Source organism: Felis catus, chromosome D1 (genome assembly GCF_018350175.1).
Source record: "Felis catus isolate Fca126 chromosome D1, F.catus_Fca126_mat1.0, whole genome shotgun sequence".
NCBI lineage: Eukaryota > Metazoa > Chordata > Mammalia > Carnivora > Felidae > Felis > Felis catus.
Window position 1 is genome coordinate 83,059,669 of NC_058377.1, and position 20,338 is coordinate 83,080,006.

The following is a 20,338-nucleotide window of genomic DNA, read 5'->3' on the forward strand; positions in this document are numbered from 1 at the left end:
GAACCACTTAACCATGTTGCCTTTACCTGTGGGAAGTTGCACCAGAACAAATTGTATTTCCAGGCAATGTTTACATAATGTAGAAAAAGAAAATTCTAGAAGTTGTTTCTATGTTCATCCAGTCTAATTTACTAGCTACAGTTGTACTGTTCTTGATGTAACTATACAAGAGCTGATAAGAAAGAGGGTTGAGGGCTTTTATAGGCTCCTATAATTCCAGACTCAAACCGCATTCTCCTTAGAGCTGTAAATAATTCTTTTTTCTTGTGTCAGACTGAGTATTAAGAGTCAAATGAAGACTAGACAAAAATTCACAAAAGTGAATTCTAAAATTTCAAAAAAGTTGGTACGATGTAGACCCACGTATTGATTTTTGCTTTTGTTGCCTTTGCTTTTGGTATCAAATCTAAAAAATCATTGTCCACACTGATGTCAAGGACCTTACCTCCTATACATTCTTCTAGGAGTTCTACAGTTGGCAGGTCTTAAATTTAAGTCTTTAATACATTTTGAGTTGATGTTTGTGGATGGTGTAAATTCAGTTCAGTTTTATTCTTTTACTTATGGCTGTCCAGTTTTCTCAATACCATTTACTGAAAAGACTATCCTTTCTGCTTTGTATTTTCTTGGATTCATTGTCATAAATTAATTGACCATATGTGTGTTGGTTTATTTCTGTACTCTATTCTGTTCTAATATCTGTGTCTGTTTTTATGCTAGGATCATGTTTTGATTACTATGGCTTTGTAATATAGTTTGAAATCAGGAAGTCTGATGCCTCCAGCTTTGTTCTTCTTTCTTGAGATTACTTTGGCTATTTGGAATTTGTTATAGTTCCATACAAATTTTAGGATTGTTTTTTTCTTTTTCTGTAAAAAGTGCAATTGAAATTTTGATAGATGACTATAGTTGACAGCAATGTATTATATAATTGAAATTTGCTGACAGTAGAACTTAAGTGCTTTTACCAAACATGTATCCATATGTGTGTGTGTGTGTGTGTGTGTGTGTGTGTGTGTGTGTGTGTAGGAAGTGATGGATATGTTAATTAACTAGATGGGAGGAATTCTTTCACAATGCATATGTATATCATCATGATGTACACTTTAAACATCTTACGGTTTTATTTGTCAATTATACCTGAGAAAAGCTGAAAAAAAAAGAGTTCACGAGTTGGAAATTTCTATTATAACTTGACTTCTTAAATGTTAATGTAAACTTGGGACAATACACTCACCTGTTCTCTTTATTAGTGTCTTCATGTAAGCAATTGCAGTTAAAATCCTTTACTTGTTATAATGGTTAAATAAGATAACATATATGACAAAGCACCATCTGTATAAAAACTGATATCACTTATTAAATACCTTGCCTGTGACAGGCATTTTTATGACACTCCAATTTCCTGTAAAATATCCTACATTGCCCATGTCTCATTTCCTTAAGAGTTTGATGGAAACGAGAAAATTTTATGAAGAAAATATATGTGAAATAATGTTTAAATACACTATCTCTCTCAAGCCATATATGTGCATTTGAAAGGGAACCTAGAAGTCTTTCTTAATGAACACCTATTGAACAGAATTCAGTTGACATATTCAGTATATGGTACACTATCAACAATCATCATAAGACATTATTATTATTATTATTATTTAATTTTATTTTTACTTTATTATTTTTATACAAATCACTCAATATCCACTTAATTTCCTTATGCCTGGGGATACCCATCCCGATCCCATGTGTTTATTGTACTTCCTTCCAATTGATCTTCCATATGTTTATTTGGATATATGTTTTTCCTTGAAAAACATATTTTGTTGTTTCATTAATAATATTTTTGAAAACACAGGCATTGTATTGTATTATAAATTTAATTTGTGGTTATTTCTTTTTAAAATTTGAACTTAGTGCTTAGCTGTGTCTATTTTTGCTGTGTTAAATGTATTACAGGTTTCCCCTGTTCTCTGAAAGTTCATTTTATGCCACTTTGCTTTTATGAAAAACCTGCATTGGTACTTGTTTTCACTAACTGAAAGAAATATGAAGAGGATTTTGCCTTTATGAAGTGGTATTTGCTTCTTTGCTTTTTGCTATTTTGGCTTATGAAAGTTTTCATGCGAACATTCTACTTTCAAATAGTGGGAGAAATCTTCATTAGTTCTGAAGACTTCATGAAGCAACATGTCCCGTTTTTAAAAAGTTTTATTTATTTATTTTTAGAGAGAGAGAGCATGATCAGGGGAGGGGCAAAAAGAGAGGAAGAGAGAGAGAATCCCAAGCAGACTCCACACAGTTGGCACAAAGCCAGATGCAGGGCCAAACTCACAAACTGAACCATGAGATCATGACCTGAGTTGAAATCAAGAGTCAGATGCTTAAACTGACTGAGCTACCCAGGTGCCCTGCAACATGTCCCATTTATTCATTCATTCCCCCTTTTGGTAGACACATAGACTAGCTGACTCTTGGCTACTATAAATAGTGCTTCAAGGAACATCCACTGTAGTAGAATATGGCTGTTCATCAATATTAATTGACCTTCTTATGGAGGATTATTCTTTTCCACTATGTTGAGCTTAGACTTAATTATGTATGTTACTGTATTTGATGAAATGTAGAGACATGTAGCATGTGCTTTGCCTCTGCCTCTGTGACTGACAATGTTCCAGATAATTCCAGCTCTGTCAGCCTGAATCTTAGAGTCAGATTGATCACAGCCATCTTACCATAGAGTATACAAAAGAGGACAAATGGAAAATATTATAATCCAATAAGATTTGGAAAATGTTTGTTACTGCAACAAAACCTATCCTGTTCTGACTGGTATAGAGACTAATGTCATGATAAGATGAGACTATAAAATTGTTTCCCTTGGGGGAGCGTTGAGAATATGTTGTAGAAAGGAGAATGAACCCAATATTTAACCACAGAGGTGAACTTAGGACTGTTCAAAATGTCAGTTTTATTAGTCTAAATATAGGGTAGGATTATACTGTTGTCTAATTTGGACATGTCTGTGAATATTTCTCTGGCCTATATACTCAGGAGGTGGTTTGCTAAATTACAACCTACCTAGCTTTTCATAGTGGTACCCTTTAGCAAAGTGAGAATCCTTCTTATTTTTGATGTTCTCAGAAACACTCTACATCTTTGTAACTTGTATCAGTCTTTTGGGTAAAAATTGGTATATCATTATTGTTTTCAGGATTCTTCTGAGTGATGGTGAGATTGAACACCTGTTCAGTTAATCTTAATCATTTTGCATCATCTTCTATGCACTTTGTGGATTTAATTTTCGCCCACTTATTAGTCTTTATTAGTTTTTGACCATTTATTAAGCATTGTGTTTCTTGTGGTTTCTGTGCTGATTTTCTGGAGTTCTTTGTATTTTTTGGATGTTAAACTCTTGTCAGATTTTGATATTGCAAATATCTTCTCTCAGTCTGTCACCCATCTGTTACTTTGACAATGATGTTCATTAAACAAAAATCTTTAATTTTTATGTAATTTCATTAGGTTTTTTTGCTTATGGCCTGTAATTTGGAGTCTTTTTAAAGAAATCCTTCCCTACCTAGAGTATCAAAAGATAATCTCCTACTTCAACTTTTATCATTTTGTAATTTTGTCTTTGTTATTTAGATCTTTAATTGATTGGGAGTTTAATTTTTATGTAATGTGTAAAGTGTAAAATATGACTTATTTTTTCTTGACACCAGTTTCTAAATAATTCATATTTTCTCCAGTAATCTTTGATGCCACCTCTATCATATGGTAGATTCTCATCGTAAGGGATCTGTTTGTAGATTTCGACCATATTCCATTGTTCAATTTGTTAATTCTCTGCAAGGACCACACTGTTTTTGTTTTTGGGTTTTTTTTGTTTATTTATTTATTTATAATTTATTATTTTAATTTTTATTTATTTCTTTTTAATTTACATACAAGTTAGCATATAATGCAATAATGATTTCAGAAGTAGAATCCAGTGATTCATCCCCTACATATACCATCCCGTGCTCATCACAAGTGTCCTTCTTAATCTTACCCTTGCTCATTTAGCCATCTCCCCACCCACACCCCCTCTAGCAACCCTCAGTTTGCTCTCTCTATTTAAGATTCTCTTATATGTTTTGTCCCCCTCCCTGTTTTCATATTATTTTTACTTCCCTTCCCTTATGTTCATCTGTTTTGTATCTTAAATTCCACACATGAGTGAAGTCATATGATATTTGTCTTTCTCTGAGTGACTAATTTCGCTTAGCATAACATACTCTAGTTCCAACCACATTGTTGCAAATGGCAGGATTTCATTCTTTATGATAGCCAAGTAATACTCCATTGTGTGTGTGTGTGTGTGTGTGTGTGTGTGTGTGTATATATATACATTTTGCATCATATATATATATATATATATATATATCATGTGTATATATATATATATCATCATATATATATATCATCTTTATCCATTCGTCTGCATTCAGGCTCTTTCCATACTTTGGCTATTGTCAATAGCACTGCTATAAACATTGGGGTGCATATGCTCATTCAAAACAGCACACCTCTATCCTTTGGATAAATACCTAATTGTGCAATTGGTGGGTTGTAGACTTCTAGTTTTAATTTTTTGAGGAACCTCCATACTGTTTTCCAGAGTGGCTACCAATTTGCTTTCCCACAGGCAGTTCAAAAGGGTTCCTCTTTCCCTGCATCCTCACCAACATCTGTTGTTGCCTGAGTTGTTAATTTTAGCCATTCTGGCAGGTGTGAGGTGGTATCTCCTTATGGTTTTGATTTGTATTTCCCTGATGATGAGTGATGTTGAGCAGGACCACACTGTTGATTACTATGACTTATCAATTATTGTTCTATTCATGGCTGTTTATTCTTCATTAAAAATTTTAGAATAACTTTGTTGAATTTGTCAGTGTTATTTGGATTGGGAATACATTAAACATATATCATTTGATGGAGTTAACATGTTTACAAGGCTGTCATCTCCATGAATAAATTTTCTATCTATTCAAGTTTTTTTGGGAGAGGGAGGTTATTTAAAAAAGGTTTGAGATTTTTCTCCACAAAGGACTTGAACACTTTTATTAGTTTAATTCCTAGACATGTTTTTTTTTTTTTTATTGCCATGTTATGTGTCAGTTATTACTGACAAAGATGGATGTTACTGATTTGAGAGAATTGATTTTTTTCTCTGGCTACTTTGGTGAAATCTTATTAGTTCTAATGGTTTGCCTTTTGATTTTCTTTTTTTTTCATGTAAATATATCATTTTTTAAGTCTTTAAAAAATGGTAACAACTTTGTATCTTCTTTTTTAATTACTATCGCACTCTACCCCTTGCCATTTTACTATGTTGGTCAAGACCTCTAATACCATGTTAAACAACTGGAATGATAGTACATACTGTTTTCTTCTCTCAGCCTCAAAAGATACAAATTTAAAATTTTATAGTAATAATTATTGTTGCTTTCGTTTGTTAGCAGGCTATTATTATTATCATCATTATCTTTATCAAGTTAATAGTTCTTTTCCTATTTCTTGTTTTCTAAGAGGTTTTAAAAAATTAAAACAAAATGTGTTACTTTTATCACATGCTTTTTTTGTATCTATTAAAGTGACCATAAGAATTGTCTTCTTAAATGTATCACATAGTAAATTACATTTTCACTGTTTGTCTTATTTTTTAAAATATGCTATTGAATTTAGTTAGATAATCTAGAATTTTCATATCCATGTTTATAAATAAAATTTCTTTCTTTATTGTGACTATCTGATTTATTTTTATTTTATCTTATTTAAATATAGAGGTGGCTTACCTGGGTGGCTTAGTCAGTTGAGCGTCCCCTTCCTGATTTCAGCTCAGGTCACGATCTCGTGGTTGTGAGATCAAGCCCTGCATCAGTCTCCACGTTCAGCGTGGAGCCTGCCTAGGATTCTGTCTCTCCCTGTATCTCTGCCCTTCCCCTGCTCATGTGTGCTCTCTCTCTCTCTTAAAATAAATAAACATTAAATAAATAAATAAATAAATAAATAAATAAATAAATAATGTTATACTATAGTCTTTCAAAATGAATTGGGTAACTTTCATTGTTTTTAGATTTTCTGGAGCAACTTCAATATATGGTAGTTTATCTGTTTCTTTAAAGTTTGCTTAACTCAGCCACACAACTATCATGGTCTAAAATGTTTTGGGGGGGGTATTGTGGAAGAGGAAGTTTTGAAAACTGTATTTATCATGATTTCTTTAATGAGCTTTGGCATATTCAAAAGTTCTAGCTCATCATATGCCTCTTTTGACATTTTGTTTCTTTTTTCAGGATATTTAGTAATTTCATTTATATTTTTAATGTTTTTTTTTGAGAGAGAGAGAGAAAGAGGGAGAGACAGAGCATGAGTGGGGGAAGGGCAGAGAGAGAGGGAGACACAGAATCCAAATCAGGCTCCAGGCTCTGAGCTGTCAGCATAGAGCCCGACGTGGGGTTTGAACTTGTGAACCGCGAGATCATGACCTGAGCCAAAGTCAAACACTTAACTGACTGAGCCACCCAGGCGCCCCTTATTTATATTTTAAATGCAATTCAGTATGGTTGTTCAGTTGTTCAAAGTATTTTACATAACTTAAAAAATCTGTTATTTTTTGTAGTTATTTCCCTTCCAAAAATTGTTTATTTGTATCTTTGCTCCATCAAATTTGTCAAGTTTTTTTCTATTTTATTATTATTTTTAAAGAACCCACTCTTGGTTTACTTAACAATCTCTATTTCCCCTTCTTGTTCTTTATTTCATTGATTTCTAACATTTTTATTACTTCCTTCCTTTTTATCCTTTTGGGTTTACTCCTTTGCAATTTTTTTTCTAGGTCTTGAACTGAATACTTAGATCATTTGCCTTTAATAAAAACTAGTTTACCCAACAGTCTGATTTTTGCAGGATAAAAGCATGAAACGGTTTTATTGTTGTTTTTTCAATTGCTTACTTCAAACATCCTCCACTGTGTACCTCTTTCCCATCCCTTAGTAACATCTCTGGCTGCTCCAATTGTTTCTTGGTCACTTTCACATATTAAAAAAGTCCAGTCTTATTTAGGAAGTTTAAAAATTCAGTCCTGCTTTTATCTGGTGTTTACCTTCTTGATAGCCTTGAGTCTGGTCAGGCCTTAGCCTGAGTGGGAAGGAGTATCTGTTGCTTTTTCACTTCTCCTTCGTCACTATTTTAATTCTAGTTTCTCTGGTGTTGGCAGAGGGAGGGAGAGATTAAAGAAAAGGTTAGAAACCAAAAGAAAAGTTTTTATGATATTTTAATTCCTTCCTCGCTCACGGTTCCTTATAGGAAGAAAGGGCCTAAATGTTGGCTCTCTTCTGGGGTACCTCTGTGTAATCTTTCAGAAGCTCTGCATGTCTCTTCCCACTGCACTGAGTTCTAGTCATGGCATTTTCTGACTCTTCCAAGCTGAACTCTCATAAATACACCCTTCAGCCTCTTGCTGGAGGACACTTTAGCTTGGTTGGTAAGTTTATACCCAGCTACTTTCCAAGGTGTCCATGTGGCTCACGGGCTTTCAAATCATATTGTCCATATGGTTTCCTTTCAGTATCACAGACTGTCCTTTTTGACATCTGTTTTTTTCCCCTTTCTGTTATATTTCTTGCTTCGTGATTAAAATATTCAAAGTTATCTATTTTCCCCTACGTACTGCTTTAGCTATATTACACAAGTATTGACACATAATAGATCTGTTGACATTCTGCTCAAATTTCCTTCATGATTTCTTCTTTACCAAAGAGTAAGTTAGTAGTGTTTATTATCAATATTTTTAGATTAATTTTTTATTAATTTTCAACATATTTTAGTAATTCACAGAAATATAATCTTTGTGATGCTGAGTCTAGATATCATACTACAAGTGATTTACTGTAATATATACATATCAGGTACCACAGGCAGGCACAAGAGAAGAGATCTGGTTCAGGGAATATTTGTACATGATATTGATTCTATGCCTATAACAGGAGAACAGAATTAACTAGAAAGCTGTAATTCAAACTTTCTCCACATGGAAGAACGGGAAATATGAAGCTGACAAGAGAAGCAAGGCTGGAGGATATGGAAAGAAAGCTTCATGACTGACTCCTCTCACCAAATTAATCTTTACTTTTTTGGCAGTAAGTAATGAGTATATATAATGTTTAAGGCACTATGTATATCTTTGGGAGATTCTGACTGGATCTGTAATTGGACACAGTGGCAGAAACTGGCTAGATGTTCACCAAATACATTTCCTCCTCTTTCTGTGCACACTGCTAATGTACCTTCTCACCTCACCTGTACGTAGCTGAGGCCATGCAACCATTTATCATGGATGAAAAGTGATATGTGAAGAAGTGATATGTGTCACACCTAGACCAAGGATGTCAAGAGTATAGCTTCTCTATGCTCTCTCTCCTCCTTTGCTTACAATAAGATTCAGATGATCAAGTAGAAGATTCCAAGGCCCCAGGAGGTGGCACTGACACCAGAAGGAAGAAGCGGCCTGTATCCTAAATGACTGAGAAGAGCAGAGTCTCCTTCCCCACCTCCCTTCCTCTGCCCTATCCCTATTGTGATATCACCCCCCCCCCACACACACACTTATTTTGTTAAGCCATTGGTATTATAGGATTGTTTAGCACAACAGCTATTATTTACCCTGCCTAATACAAGGAGCTTATGGACTGGTAGAAAAAAATAAGGCAAATACAGAAAATTGCAATACAAATTGGAAAGTGAGATGTACCATTTGAGAATGAGGAAAAGCTTCTGTTCTTTTGGGAGAATCGAAGAATATTTTATTAGTGGAGATGATAGCTGAGCCAGGTATTAAAAATTTAGATAAGATGTAGATAATTGGAAATGGGAGAGGCAGAAAGTGTGTAATTATTTCAGAGGTAGAAATTAAAGAATAGAGGAGGGTATTGAGAGGTATATGTATGTCACATATCACATGTTAGTTTGAGTGGCAAGAAAGGTGGAAGGAAGGAAAGAAGGGTTGTAAAGGTAGAATTCTGAATTCCAGTCAAAACAGCTAGAATTTTATTCTGCAGGGGTTTCTTTGTTTGTTTTTAGAATAGAGAGGAAGGAAAAAATAGTTTGAAAGGATGTTTAAGATAATCGACTCAGATATTGAGCTCAATAATATCCCATTGTTGCAATAAAATCCCTAATCATAGCAATGGCTAATAATAGAGTAGAAGACACAGGGAAAATGTTATACAGATGAGGTTGGAGAAGTGGTGGAAGCCCGATCGTGGCACTACATTCAGGAGTGCGGATTTTCTTCTAAGTTCCAAGGGACATCATCACGAGGTTTCCTGCAGAAGGATGTTATGATTTGATTTGCATGTTTAAATCAGCATGACTGCCATGTGGAGAATGGACAGTAGTGTGTAAGAGTGGAAGCAAAGCACCAATTAAGAAGTGATGACTAAAGTGGAGCAGGTCTTCACAAAGCATCTGAAATCCTAGTTTTAGTCCATTCATTTAGGGAGAGTAATGCATTAGCAGGTCAAGGCAAGAAGTTAGAAAAGAAATACATTCCTATGATTCCTCAGAGTAGAAGTACAGAAACAGAAAATTGAATGAATAAGTGAATATATAAATAATCGAAACAGTAATAGCAGAAAAAATAAGCTAAATAGCCTTTTCTAGTCATAGAATGTAGATTGATAACATCTCAGAAAGGCTGGCTCTGATCACTCTGTTTAGGCCAACCTACTTGCCCCATCCCACTTGCCCTGCTTTATTTTTCTGTATAGCATCTATCTCCACCTAAGATAATATAATCTATTTTTTTTCACTCATTTGTTGTTAGTTTCTCAAGCCCTTTCAAGCTAATGCCCAAAAAAGCAGGGGACTCATTTTTCCCCCCACCATTTTATCTCCTGCATTTAAAATTGTGCTTGGGAGAGAGAAGGTAGCATTCATTAAATGAATGAATGGACAGATGAATAATAACTGACTATTCACACTAATGAACTTTCCTGAACAAAATATGTTGCTATGTTGAAAATCTTGAAGGATCAGGAAAGCTAAGGAGACATGTGTAAGAGTTGTTCTTAAATAAAGACACAGCTTGAAATAATAGTGGGAAAAGCATTAGCTTTGGAATCATATAAGAGTATATTCAAAGCCTGGCTTCTTCTGTTTCTAGTTCTCAAATCCTGGGCAGGTGGGTCACCTCCCTGAGCCTTATTCCTCATCTGTAAAATGGTATAATTACTCTTACCATAATGTAATGTATGTAAAGCACAGTCCCTGGCTAATACCTCCAATCCCAATGTTTAAAAATCATCTTTAATTCAGTGAATGCCTAAGGTTTTCTAGAATTCTTATCTAGAATTCGCATTTCATATCCTGAAAATTTGGCTGTGACTAATTTGTGTATCTGCCTTTGTTTCTTCCATTCCCCACTTGATTAAAATAAATAATTGCATCCTTTTTCCCTTTGCTCTTCTTGAATCTTGCTTCCTACCTACTATACCACACTGAGCCAGTGAAAACTTGTTTAACTGCACAGCGTTGCCTAGCAATGTCATGTTCCTCTCATGGTCTTACTCTGGGACACAGTAACTGGACTCCTGCTACTAATTCTTCCATCTTCATATCACTGTATATCCGGTCTTTTAATAACTATTAGAAGGGACATTCTGCTTTTATTAGCTGAAGGTCTTATAGAAGAGTCACCATTGTTATTCATTCTGATAGAATTAAGCTGAACTGTTTCTCTTTTCTCCAAATCACTCAGGTTCTGTGTTTAAAAGGTCAATTACATTTATTTCAAATTGGTAAGACAAACATTTCCTGTGCATCCTGAAAATAAAGTGGCCCAATGAACAGTTTCTTGAGAACATTTTATTTTTTTAATTTTAAATATGTATCTGGCACTGATAAGTTTCCTGCCCAACCTTAGGACTGTGTTAAAAGTGATATTGAGCATAGGCTGGTGTCTGAAATGGAATTCATTCCCCAGGAAGCTGACACTAGGAATGGTGTGGGTGAAGTGACCTGGCCCTGTTATTGTATCCTTCACCACTAAATGACCATCTCAGCCATGCTATGAGTTTGCAAGTATTAAACAGAAAAAGCAACATCCCACTCACAGTGCTACATCATGGAACATTGGAGGTGGGCCAGATGTAATAAGTATAATTGGAAAGAGAAGTCATTTCAAATCACTAATCTGTAGATGACAAGGCAATCTTAAAGCACCAATCAATGGTCAGCTTGTTTTTAGAATCCTCAAGGCAAGACTATTCAAATGCAAGAAAAGAATTTAGAGTCTCCTACTGTGTGGCAACGGGATATTCTATCTTACCAGCAGCTTTAGCAATGCCCTCAGAGGCCTTACATACAGCGTCAGGAATCAGACCTAATCCTGCTCAACTACATACATTTAACCACTACCTTATACTGCATGGGTTTTAAACGCAAATGCCTACTGGGCTAGTCAGGTAGTTGGGTTAAACTGGAGACACTGTGCCCATTTAAAAGTCAGCCACTACTGAGTTATAGGACTGTACTGCATGCAAGAATGCAGGTCCAGTGATGCCAGATCATCTCATTTCTTTAGGAAAGTCTGATTATCTGAATTTTATAGTGAAATGTCATGATTTTTTACATGTTGACAGTTTAGTAAAACAGTGCAGTCAAACATGTCTTTGGGACAGATGCAACACTGGGTCCAGCAGTCTGTTACTTCTGTGTATAGTCTCTGCTATTTGTGGGTATAGGCTGGAACCAATACGTATTATTCCTAAGGTCCCACAGGCTCTCCAGGGAAAGCACAAGTATGTTCTGGGTGAGAAACTATAGGTCAAATTTCATCTAACAAAACTAACTCTCAAATGGAGAATATACAAATATTCCCTTTATGTAGCTACTCCTATCCCACAAGAGGGTAGGAAAAAGTTCCCAGAGAAGAGAATTATGAGAAAGGAAGGAGGGGGGAATGTCCAAGTGTCCAGGGAGAGGGGAGAGAATAAGAAAGAAGATGTGGTGGCAGAAACCTCTGGTTGGGTTCCAGTCTTTTGTTCTGTCAGGGAGAATGACCCACTGCCTATCACAAAGCAACGTTAGATTCTGTCATGGCCTTGATCAGTCTGGAAATCTAAGATTTCTTTAAATAAACAATATGGCCTTGGGCGTCAAGTTTTAGCAAACTCATTACCACTGTAAAGGAAAAATACAACCCAATGTCAGCAATATTCATTCTATTTTCTCTGCCCCTGCAGGAATCTGGTCCTTGTTTGGCTACTGCATTCCTCAACTTCCCCTGAGAGAAGGAGACAGGCGAGCTTTTGCTATAATCAGGGAGGTCCTGGGAGGCATTGTATTAGTTAAAAGAGATATATCCCTGCACTTGAACACATTGTTGGGATACTTTCAGTTTGATAACTGGAATCAAAAATTGGATCCTGGCTAAGTCCATTTTTACTGGTGAAGGCAGTGAAAAGTATATCCTTGGAGCCCTCTGAATATTCCATTTCTTTGTCTTTGAGACACCCATCGGGCCCAGGAATCCATTTTAGGTTCTATTCTTATGCTCAAATGATGGTTGATGAATGTCTACAAAGTAAAAAGGTATAATCCTTCCCAAGGTATTTGTAATTTCAAAGGTTTGAAGATAAGAGTAACTGGCGTCAGACCCCTGAAAAATGAAGCTACAATTCCTGGGACAAGGACTTGTTTAGTAGAGAGAGCAGCAGACATCCCTGGAGATGATCCAGGCAGTATGGAAAGGCCACAGTGGTAAAAAATTGAAGTCCTGGAACAACAGTTTCCTATCAGTGAGCTCAAAGCCACAGCCTGGATTAAGAATATTATTCTATGACCTTTAAAGCTAGGTGATGTTTTAAGGGCAGGAAGGTGTGTTGTACAGGGCATAAGAACCAGCTCAAGGCTAAAATGAGGCCAAGCCTCTGAAGTCTTTAAGTTGCCTGGACTATTGCAAAATGGAGGCATAGCAAGCAGAATCATGGCTCCCTGAGTTTTCCATGCCCTAGCCCTTCAAATCTATGAATATGTTAACTTGCATGGCAAAAGGGACTCTGCAGATATGATGGAGTATAGGATCTTGAGACAAGGAGACTATTCTGGATTGTCCAGTTGGACCCACTGTATTCACATGGGTCTTTATAAGAAGAAAACAAGAGTGTCAGAGTCAGAGAGAGATTAGAAGATGCCCTATTGCTGGCCTTGAGGATGAAGAGCCATTAGCAAAGGAATGCAGGCAGCCTCTAGCCACAGAAAAAGGCAAGAAAACTCATTGTCTCCTAGAGCCTCCAGAAGGAAGGCAGGCCTGCGAACAATTTGACTTTAGCCCAGTGAGACATATTTTGGGCTTCTGACGTGTAGAACTTAAGAAAATACATTTGTGTTGCTTCAAACTATTGCATTTGTGGCAATTTCATATAGTAGGCAATAAGAAACTAACACAGTGGGCAAACATGTTTTGTTTTAAAAAAATGAAAAAAATTGCCCACTTAAAAAATCCTATTTTATATAAAAATCTGTATTTGTGGTATCTTCAAAAACAAACTGAAAGCTTTGCTAAAGCTGTTCTTATGTTTGTTCTGGAAGAGTATGTTGCACTGTGCTGCAGCCTTCTGATGAGGATGGACTTTCAAGTTTACCATGATTTCCACTACCCCTTACTATCAAAGTTATTGTAACATCTCTCTCCATTTTTATATGCCATGTGTCCCCTTTGGGCATTTGGATTTAAGCTCCTTGCCTAGGTGATTGTAGGTCATTTTCTTTGACAAGCAGCAAGATTGGCTTTAGAGGTTGGAATTAGGCTGAATTTGCAAGTTGGTGTTAAGTGAGCCCAGCTGCCTATGCTGAAGAAACTAAGGAAATAGGACCCTAAACGATTAGTACGTTATCTGTACTGGGAAATGGGAATATTGCTTGGCTTCTTTAAAAATATCTCTAGTTGGGGGGCGCCTGGGTGGTTCAGTCAGTTGATTGACTTGAGCTCAGGTCATGATCCCATGGTTCATCAGTTCGAGCTCCGCCTCTGGCGCCGTACTATTAGGACAGAGCCTGCTTGTGATTCTCTTTCTCTCCTTCTCTCTCTGCCGCTCCCCCACTTGCACACGCTCTCCCCGCCCACCCAAATGAATTAACATTAAAAAAAACCCTCTAGTTGGCACCTGAGGATTTCCCCTCCTTTTACAGAGGGGCCTTGTCAGTAACTCATCAAGCTCAATGAGCTGATATCAGAAAGCCAGACGGGCCTGCGGAAGAATCCTGCACAACCCAGTCTCTGTGGAGTTTTCCTCACAATTGTCCACTGAGAAAGGCAGAGGACCCAATTCTGGATGTCAGCAGCTGTGACAACAGGTACATGGAGACCGTGTGGTGACGGGCACAGGTGTAGTGAGAAATGGCTGATGGTGGTCAGAAATGCTCTTGTTGTGGCACGTGGAGCATGTTACCAGAGGGCCTCATTTACTACAGCTGAGTAACTTGGTATAGAACTAACAGCCCTAAGTGGCATTGTTTTCCTATTACTCAGCATGGTAATATGTTGGGAGCATTTGCTCTGCTCTGTCTAGCATAATGGTGTCATGGTGAGTTTCCCAGGATTTTATTGTCACTGATGTGAAATAGCTGTGTTTTTTTTCTCCAACACTATAATTTTCCGTGTTCTGATCCTGCAATCATAGCACCATTTGGGTTAACTCAATTGCTTCGTCGCTTTGGTAAAGACAGCCCACACATAATGGCAATTTAAAAAATCATACAATTTTAATAATTGAGTGACTAAGATCCAAAGTGTCTGATACAGGAAGCTCATAATATTTTGTAATACAATTTTGAAAAGATAATAGAGGGTAGAGAAATGAGTCTGACAAGGAAATGACAACACTTTCTTAAAGTACTGCTATTAAGTGGGCATGACAAGCCCAGCTGGTTACCTACAACATTTAGCAAAGAATGACACCCTTCAGAGCTGCTGCCAGGGGCAACTTGCACACAATGAGGGTAGCGTGGTGGTGAGTTGTTTTCTTTCCTCTTTTCTGCTCTGCTGCCTATGCTTCTAAGGATCATTGTACCACTCTCCCACCCCTTCCCACTCCTTACAGATCTGGTGGAGCTAAGGGACCCTAGAACCTGTTTCCATTTTAAGCTTTCTCTTTAATTTTTCCTGCAGAGGTTTTCACGTGGTTTTGTTTTTCCCCAAAGCACTAGAATCCTTTCTTCAAGAGAAACATTTCATGGAATTCGAATATGTAATACATATAAAAGCAGTAAACTCTGATTGAATTTCCTTGGGTCCTTACAATCCAGGCTTTCCCTTTTCTCCACCACTCACAGGGACACAGGTAAAAATGTTTGAAATACATTGGCTTGGAGCTTGCTGAGAACCCTTGAAGATGCTTTGAAATGATGTTTCCAAAGTTTGTTTCAAGCCAAGGCTATAGAATTTCTAATTCAATCACGTGGCTAAAAATTCCGAGATTTGAACACCACTCTGTGGGTAAGGCTCAGAGGACCTTCCAGATTAACAGGGCATTTTAAAATTTATTTTTAAGTTAATTTACTTACTTATCTAGGTTTGGTAATGGTTTGTTTGTTTGGTAAGCTTGAGGGAAATGTTAGAATTTGAAAAGTTTCCCCCAGTGGTCTGTAACCATCAGAATTTATTTCAAGCAATTCCTTTCAGACTTGTAAGAAGTGCGTGTCAAAATTCTAATGTCCTAGGCACTTGGTTCTCTCTCAAATGTAGCTTTCTCATCCCTAGAGGTTTGTGTGAAACAGTTTCTACTCTTGTTTTATTGCGCAGAGATTCTGGAAAATTGATTTTTTAGCTATCCCTTCCACAGAGCAACACGCACTTCAGCATCTTCTTCTATCAAATGACCACAAAGGGTTAAAATGGCACCTGGGTCACATAGGCTTAAAAGTCTCAGTTCTGCTGCTTTCAGATTGGGCCGTGGAAGCTCCAAGAGGCCAATTGAATTTCTAATGACATGTGTTATTCTTTTTGGTTTTCTCGTGTGTCAGATTAAAATATAACTAAGCTACTGAAGGAGATTTGGTAAATCTCTAGGTGACAGTCTTGACTTTGGTAAAGAAGCTGTTAACACACAGAGATGAGTTGAAGTCCACCCCAGGTCATTGGTCATCAGGTAGAGAGTACAGATTTATCTGGTGCCAAAGCCAAATTTCAGTATGCCTAGCATTTCTGCTGTATTCACAGGATACTGTAGTATTGTACCTTAGATGAAGTCTCCTTGGAGGTGAGAGCTCACTGTAAAATTAAAGAAAATAGCCTATGTTTTATTTTTGATTCCAGGATCAAACTCAGAAAGTTATCTTAAGGCAATTTCAACCCTCCAGGAGCTCAGTTGTTCTCCAAGGGAAAATCACTTCAGCTGTGTAGGTTGCTTTAGAGAAAAAAAACGGTGTTAGCAGAAGAATTGCCTTTTTTACTTTAATGCTGTGGACAGTGAGTGGCCAATTTACTCAGATCTGAAGGCTATGAGCTTAGACAGGTGGTTTTGAATGCCCAGCCCAGCTCAAAGTCATGAGAGTAGATCAGAGCAGATGGTGGTGTTTGGTGTTCCTGTCTAAATTGTATAGTCACTATTGCCAGACATTTAGGCACACAGTAGGGAGGAGAAATTTTCTCTTGTCCTGCAAGCCTGAGTCAGGCTCTCTTTTCTTTTTCCCTCTCCTTCAATGCCTCTCTCTTAAACTGACTTTGTCAGATCAGCCTACAAATATTCCTAAATCATTTTCCTTTTTTGAATTTCTGAAATAATGCTCCATATTGACTTGAAATTTCACTCTTTACTTAAATGGTTACTTTTGGTAGAGATGGGAGTCAAGCACAGAATATTTCTCTGTTTAGAATATTGTTTACCATTTCCACTTGTCTAAACCTTCTATAATAGAATTCCCAAGGACTGCTGTGTCTCTTCATAAGAGAATTCTACCTCCATGCTTCACTGATAGCAGACTTGACTTGTAAATTACTTTGAAATGTGAATGAAAGTTACTTAGGTCACTTCTGAAGAGTAGCTTTACGAGTCACTGCATGGTTCTGTCAATTATTCTTTTTTCTCCGCCATCAGCTATGTTCAAATAGGACATATTATGTCAACCTAGTTGCAGAATCAAAAAGATATCCAGCTGAGCCATGATGGATTTGTAATATAAGAACAAAAAGAGATCGTAGCTGAGATTTTGGGATTGTTTATTACCACAACATATCCCAGTATAATCTGACTAATGCACTTGTTCATCTTTTAAAGCCCAATTCAATGATCTCTTCTATGAAACCTCTTGTCTATAATATCACATGTGGATTAATATTAAATTTACTATTTTATAAGTAATATAACATTGGAAAAGTTATTTAATCTTCCTAAGGTTTAGGAATATTCTTTATATTTTACCTGTAAAATAAAGAAAATACTAATATCTCAAGGATTGTCACAAAGCTTAAGATAATTCATGTGAAGTTCTCAGCACTCAGTAATTGTTAACTATTATTTATCTTTAGTTTTTTTGTTTATCATTCTTAGTAACTGGCACATTGCCTTGCATTTTGGAAATGCTCAGTAACTGTTGAGTAAATAAGTGAAAAAAAGAGATTCATATTTATATCTATATTCTTTTGCTTTCTCCTTAAGAGTTGAGAGTAGATCTATTAGAAGGTCTACCATGGAATTTGCTTTGGACTAGACAGCTGGATAAGAGAAGAGCATAATTTTTGTTTTTATTTGCAAGTCACCTTGAATTTTTGAGGATCTAGAGAAAAAAATCAGAAAAGGATTTCCTACTCTCTGTTAGCAGAATTTACTTGAGTTTCTCTTCTAGGTTGGATGAGGCATAAACCAATGCACTTTTGCTTGTCTTCTGCCACTCTTTGCCAGATAATTCTATGTGAATGAGCTAAACAGTGGTCATAGATTATATTATGATTATCAAAGAGAAAGGATAGTTGTAAAATAATAAAATTTAAAGATGATTTTATTGCTCCCTAAATTCTTTTATAAAATGTTCTCATTTTATATAAGGAACACTCATGCTGCTTTTATACATATCCTTTAGGGTAATTTCCTTTTTATATTCAGAATTAATTCTTTTTAAAAATGGCTCCCCAAAGTCTTCCTTTTCTAATAGTTTCTCACTCATGTGTACATTTGTATGCCTTTCTGTAATTCTGGTTACTAAGCATTGGAAAATTTTGTCTCCAATGATACTCACTATAGGACAGATAATACAAATAAACTTTTTATTTTTTTAAGTTTATTTATTTATTATGAGAGCAAGAGAGAGTGATCAAAGGAGGGGCAGAGAGAGTGGGAGAGAGAGAATTTCAAGCAGGCTCCATGATGTCAGTGCAGAGCCTGATGTGGGGCTTAATCCCATGAACCAGGAGATCATGACCTGAGCCAAAATCAAAAGTTGGATGCCCAACTGACTGAGCCACCCAGACACCCCCATAAATCAACTTTTTAGTGATTATCTTCCAAGTACTATCACTGTGGACAACACAGTTAAGGAGATAGAAGAGAATATGAAAGAAATTTATAGTTAAGAATCTAGTCACCTAAGTCAGTTTTCTTTTCCCTCAATTAGATACTAAGTTCTTTGGAGCCCCAGAGAACTGAGGTAGGAAGATAGAAATAACTCCACCAACTATTTGTTGATATGCTGATTGTGGTTTTGCTCAAGTTATGAGTCTTGCTCCTGCAACAATACTACCAAGTCATATGTGCAAAGCCAAGTGCTAACCTTTGTGGCATAGAATATGAGTACAGGGGCGCCTGGGTGGCGCAGTCGGTTAAGCGTCCGATTTCAGCCAGGTCACGATCTCACGGTCCGTGAGTTCGAGCCCCGCGTCAGGCTCTGGGCTGATGGCTCGGAGCCTGGAGCCTGTTTCCGATGCTGTGTCTCCCTCTCTCTCTGCCCCTCCCCCGTTCATGCTCTGTTTCTCTCTGTCCCAAAAATAAATAAATAAATAAAAAAACGTTGAAAAAAAAAGAATATGAATACAGTAGAAACTAATTAAATAGTCTGAATTGTTACTATAGAGCCAGGTATTATATGTTTAAGGACTTTGTCAGGGACAAGCAATCAAGACCAGTTGTTCTACAACTTGATAGGGGAAATATAGACACAAATACAGAAGGAACACAGAGGAGTGAGATTGAACAGGTCATAGAAGGCTCTGTATAGGAGTTCTGTTTAAGCTGGATCTGGAGGGACTAATAATTATATGGCAAAAGGACAATGTGAAAGAGCCCTGATATCAGAAGTCATGTGGGATGAAATAGTAATATGTATTTTGAAAACTACATTAAAGTGTTAGAGGGTTTAGCTGGGACAGGATTGGAGAAGTTCTCTGTATGTAGACTGGAAGGGGTTTTGTGATTTTCGGGGCGACAGTTTTGATTGACTAGAAGATATGAATAGGTGGTGAGAACCAGTGTTCCAAGAGGAAGGTCAATAGAAATGGAGAGGGTGATTGAAGTGTAAGCTGAAGATAACGAATAAACATGGCCTTGAGTCAGGTGGAATCTGGGGTCGGACTCTTTGGAAACCAACCACATAAACTCATTTTTTCTAGTCTGGCCCCAATGGTAAATGTAGGTCGATCTGAAAGCCCCTTGAAGTCAGGCCCAGTAACTTACATGATTTACTTCTGGGGACCGCTACATGTTTGAGTTTATGCTCAATGAAGCTTGGGAAAAATAAATTCTATCTAATTTTTTTCTGGTTTATTCATTCGGTGCTGTCACAGCCTTATCCATTTTACCCCCTCATGATTTGATTCACAGTGATAACAGCTAACATTCATAGAGTGTCAGTTATGGGTCCCGCTCTATTTTAAGTACTGTATATGAGTTACTCAATAATACATAATGAAGAAAGTAGTGCCACCTGTGTGCTATCTCAAAACAATCCTATAAGGAAGCTAGTGTGGCATATGGGTTTCCTCATAAAAATCCTATGAGTGAGATAATAGAAATAAAATCTGAGACACATCAGGCAACTTTCGCAACTGGAGAAAGTGGGATTTGATCCCAACCGATCTGAGTCCAAAGTGTTAGCATTTAACCACCACGCTCTACTGATTCTCAAAGACAGCAGTTTACTTTATGACAACCCTCCCAAACCTATGGTTCTTGGCAATGTGTTACACCATTTCTGAAGAGGCATGGCAGAGTGAATGGAAGAACATGAACATTTGCTTTGGAGTCAGTCTAGACTCTACATGCCCTAGCTATATAGCCTGTGGTAAGATACTTCCTTGCAATGT

The 20,338-nt window shown here is 36.8% G+C and overlaps 1 long non-coding RNA gene across 2 annotated transcripts in view; it reads left to right on the forward strand.

The window, feature by feature from the left end:
- LOC111556637 overlaps nucleotides 1-18,890 on the forward strand; it is a 44,112-nt gene extending 25,222 nt beyond the window's left edge. The window contains exons 5-6 of one of the 2 annotated variants that reach the window (XR_006586478.1): nucleotides 8,031-8,183; nucleotides 12,288-18,890. This is a non-coding gene — a long non-coding RNA (uncharacterized LOC111556637). Of the gene's footprint in view, nucleotides 1-8,030 lie in introns of both variants that reach the window. The other variant, XR_006586477.1, reaches the window with a different exon arrangement.
- The last annotated feature ends 1,448 nt before the right edge of the window (nucleotides 18,891-20,338 follow it).